The sequence below is a fragment of the Penaeus vannamei genome, chromosome 1 (genome assembly GCF_042767895.1).
Source record: "Penaeus vannamei isolate JL-2024 chromosome 1, ASM4276789v1, whole genome shotgun sequence".
In the NCBI taxonomy this organism is placed as follows: Eukaryota; Metazoa; Arthropoda; class Malacostraca; order Decapoda; family Penaeidae; genus Penaeus; species Penaeus vannamei.
Window position 1 is genome coordinate 34584879 of NC_091549.1, and position 5000 is coordinate 34589878.

Here is a 5000-nt window from a genome sequence, read left to right on the forward strand (position 1 = left end):
AGTGCCGTCGTTGTTTATGGAGTGCGCTTCCAACTAGGCTGAGCTTTTGGCCAAAATTTGACATCCTTCCATCCAGTTGTCATTCACAAGTGGCACCATCACCTCAAGAGATGAAGCCTTTCTTCGTCACCAACCTCCAAAGTTCCCATGATTAAAGATATCCTTCTTTGAAAGCTTCATTATTCATAAAGTGAACTATAAACGGGTGACGTCAACGGAACCCGTTCCACCTCGTAATAAGAGGTGGTAAATTTAAAAGAAAAAAAAAAAAAAATTGCTGCCTTCGTTGAGTTAACACCTCCAGCCGAGAAGTACCAGCCATTGTTGTCTATCTCGAATCTCGGGTCTTGCTGCAGTTTGAACTGGCAAGTCACGTTGTGAGTGAAAGACCACTCCCAGCATCCGTCGACGAGGAGATAACACCTGGATCCTGAATCCACGAGAGCTGGCTAGCCACGTTGTGAGTGAAGAAACACTCAGCCATCCGTCGACGAGGATATAACTCTTCCGGATCCTGAATCCACGAGGACTGATTATCTACGCAGTCAGCGAGTTGCTGCTGCTGAATTCCACATATAACCTTGTACAGTACACGAGCTGTCTACTGTACAAATGAGAACCTTCTCCGAACCTTGGGAATCACCTTCAATGTTAGTGTCCTCTCTGTTGGTGATGGTGAACCCCGCGGGCAGTGCCACAAAGGGGGTCCGTAGCCGGACTGCCGTATACCGCAGAGAATGGTTTCTTTTGTTAGGCTTTAGGAACTCCCTGGGGTGAATGTTCAATGCCTTTGAGGGGCTGACCTGAGCAGAGAACATCTCACTAGTCGGTTACAAACCGGGGAGTTTTAGGTAGGTCAGATGATTCCTTTGGACTTTTCTTACCCTGAAGAAATCTAAGAAGAAAGGGAATATGGATCCCCCCTCTGAAAATACCGACCCGGACCCAAGTACCAGCCAGAAGAAAAAGAGGACGACTTCTCCCCCAGAAAACCAGGATGATCCCAGCTCGATAGCAGGGACAATTACGACTCTTGCAGCTGCAGAACGCTCTTCTGACGACAATGTTGATCTAGCCCAGGGAGACCAAAATCAAGACAACTCTGAGCCAATTGACTTGGACTCAGACGCCATGGACACCACTACTCCAGAAAATCTCACTACTGGTCCTTCTTCCAAATTCCTCATTAGCAAGTCCTCTGATTTTCCTACTGCCGTCGAAGCCCTATTTGCCATAGAGAAGGAATACCCATTCTTGGATGTGACCACCTCCATAACCTAAGATGGCAATTTCATCGTCACAGCAAAGAGTAACTCCACCAAAGATCTTCTGACCTCACTTACTACCTTATCATCAGGTAAGGTAGTTCACATCTCGCCTTTTATCCCAGCACCAAAGAGGTATAAGGCCATTCTTGAACGGTTTCCATTAGGATTCCCAATCAACAGACTAACTGAGCTACCAATTGTAGTTTCTGCAACACGATGTGTTACAAGATCTACGAAAGAAGAAACATGCCAGGTCCTCCTCATAACAAACAAACCACCACCTACTGAAATAAAGCTAGGCATTTTTGGAACCTTTTAGTCGAGAGAGTATGTTCCAGAACCCTTACGCTGCTTCAAGTGTCAACGCTTTGGCCATCACCAAAGCAAGTGCAGATCTCGTTGTGCATAATGTTTCCCATGCAATGGACAACTGCCTTGCCAAACTTGAAGCTGGTGAGACAGTAACAACCAAATGCCCAAATTGTGCAGGAAACCGTCACGCATGGAATCTCCATTGTGAAAAGAGGCGGTCACTTCTTCCCAGACTAGTGGACTCTGACATGATACTAACACAACGTCAGACCTTTTCAGGAAAACTCCATGACTGGAATAGATCTCAGCAACAATAGCCGACCAACTAGGTCTTGAACCATGAATGACAGCAGTGTAAACACAGCTGCCCCTGGTAGCAAAGACCCTCATACACATCTTACTCCTTTGCCTGAGACTTTTTGCACCTTAGAAGCAATCTAAACTAGTCTCCCACAATGATGCCATCGGAAGATTCTTGCTCAATACCATTAAGCTCAGCCTTATGGCATTTGGACGCTCAGTGAATCACTCCCTCCTTAAAGCCTTAGCCAACAATATCTTAGTCGCCATCACTCTGGAAATAACCCCACCTCAGCAGACACCGGATCCTCGTCCACAGCTCCCTCAACACACTTCAGCTTCTCCTAAGCCCATGGAAGATGCTCACCTGTCAGCGGGTGATTTTCCACCTCTTCCACAGCCCTCCACTCCACAGTATGGACAATCACAACTCAGAAAACAGATACCTATCTCGCAAACATCAGAGACTGGCACCCTGGAAGAGATTAGCAAAATTCCTCAAGAGGACCAAAGAACCTCAGCTCCTTACCTGGATGTAGTTTTTGTGTCACCAACAATCCCTAACCATGAGTGACACTACTTCAGATCTGTCATTGCACCCCATTCGCATCCTGCAGTGGAATATTCTAGACCTTAGACCAAACCTTGCCACGCTCCTAGCAGATACTTCTGAAGCTCCACCTGCAACATTAAAAACTTCACTGCTTTTCACTCACACCATAAACCTGGACAGAACAGAGGCCTCTCCATCTTGTTAAAAGTAATCTCCTTTGCCAGATGTTGACACCAGAACTAGATTGTGGTGAGGGAATAGAATGCATGGGCATTCAGGTGTTTTTACACCATACAGACTTCTTTATATTTAACATTTACCGATCCCCTCGACTCGGTAGTGTATTAGAACTGGACGAAATTTTTGGCATAGCCGCAAATGAGCCATCCCATCGCCCCCTCTGGAACGACTCCACCTCTCCTTCAGCTTGCAGATAAGATGATACAGGAAACCACATCCAGCTTCTCCTTGACTCCTTCCCAGAGGTTTCATTACTTAATACCAAACAAGCAACGCACACTAAAGGAGATGTACTAGATCTAGTCTTCCTCTCCACATCTCTCTCATCAGTAACAACCTGGTCCTTCCACCCTTTCCTCACTTCTGATCACCTTGCCATAGAAACCACTTTACAGTTACCTCGCATTTCCCTACCTCCTCCAATATCGCGGTGGAATCTCAGCAAGGTAAACTGGCCACAGTTTACTCAACAGCTAGAAGCCTGGGCAGAGAGTTATACTCCAGCAGACGACCTCAACCAAGTTGTCAAGGAAGCTGCTAAAACCACCACTACCTTCTACCACCACAAACACATCTGGTTTTACAATTCTAGAATTAAGGAACTGAAATGAAGAATGCGTTTGTTTAGGAAACTACTCCGTAAAACACATTGCCCTTCAAGGCACTCAGACGTCTTATTGACCGCAAAATCTTGGAAATAAGGAACCAAGCTTGGTTAACTTGGTGTGAGGGAATTTCTGAACACACATACCTCTAAGAGAACTGTGGGGCAAACTGAGAGCAGCTTCAGAAACAAAAAGACCATGGCCTCTACTTCAGCAACAACCTTTGAGTGAGGCTAGCAAGCTTGGGGCCTCTTTTGCTGCAAGGTGTTCCTCTTACCAGTTACCGCCGGGCATTACTAGGAAACTCCTACAACTCCATCAGAAGCCATTTCCACTCCTGCTGACAGTGACACGCCTTTTAATGAGAAAGAATTAGCTACAGCAATGTCTTCTAAGAAAGATACTGCCCCAGGAGTGGATAAGATACCATAGTCCTTCTTACGCCATTTAGATCCTGCAGGCAAATCAACACCTCAAAATTTTTAACAAATATTTACTCATTGGTAAACTACCATGAACCTAGAAGAAGGCAATCATCCAACCAATTCCTAAGCAGGACTCCACCTCTTTTCGTCTTGTCTCCTTACTATCTTGTGCTGGTAAGACCATGGAGAGTGATTTTGAACAGACTATATCACACCATTCCCAGAGTTCATCCAAACATTTTTGCATACCAAAAGGGTGCAGGCACTGGTGACATTGCCATACTCCTTTCACTAGTAGACGGGCAGGACAGTGTAGTTGTTTTTTTAGACCTAGAGAAAGCCTTCAAATTGGCCAATAGGGCCGCTATTCTCTCCTTATTTGGCAACGGAGGCACTGGGGAGACCTGGGCTGGCTCCAAGACTATCTCACTGACAGACAAGCCAAAATCAGGTTCCAGAGTCAATTGTCTGATCTGTATACCTTCGAAAATGGTAAACCACAGGGAGGATTCCTTAGTCCATTTCTCTTTGATATACTCACAGCAAGGTTGATGGACATCACCTTCCCTAACAAATTTCAATTACATACCTATGCTGCTGACATTCACCTAGTTGCTACAGGTCCTCGCAGATATGTCAATGCACAATCTGCATTAGACAAACCTGAAACAACATGCAGGGAGTTAGGTCTCAAAATTAATCCTAACAAATTAAAGGCACTTCAGATCAGAAGAGTTATTGCATGTCAATGCTTATATATTGGAACCTTACTGTTGGAGTGGGTTCCAACTTACAAATGCTGTATTCACTTTAATTCTGAGTTCTCTGCCACCACACAACAAAATACCGTCTCAACGTACTCCAAAAGCTTACATCTAGTAAATAAGGGGCAGGTTTTACAGTTCTTCGTTTACTTTATACCCATGCAATTAGGTCGCTTGTTGACTATAGTGCCTCATCCCTAATATCACTGAAACAAGATCAATTAGTCTCTTTAGAGACCATCCAAAATAATGCAATGAGATCCATTCTTGCTGCCCCCATGTGGACAACACTAACTGGTTGAAACCTTTTTACCATCTCTCCACACCAGAATCAGACAAATTGCTGTCACCTTGTGTTCAGAGATGATAATATGTTCCAGGCCTTCTCCCTTAAAATCCATTAAGAGGATGCTCCAAGCCCACAACATGCACATAAACCTCAGATGGCACAACAGACTAGTAGAGGCCATTCATTTTAACTTTTTCAACACAGCACCTACTATCACAGTAAGGGGAACTGACAGCTCTAACCC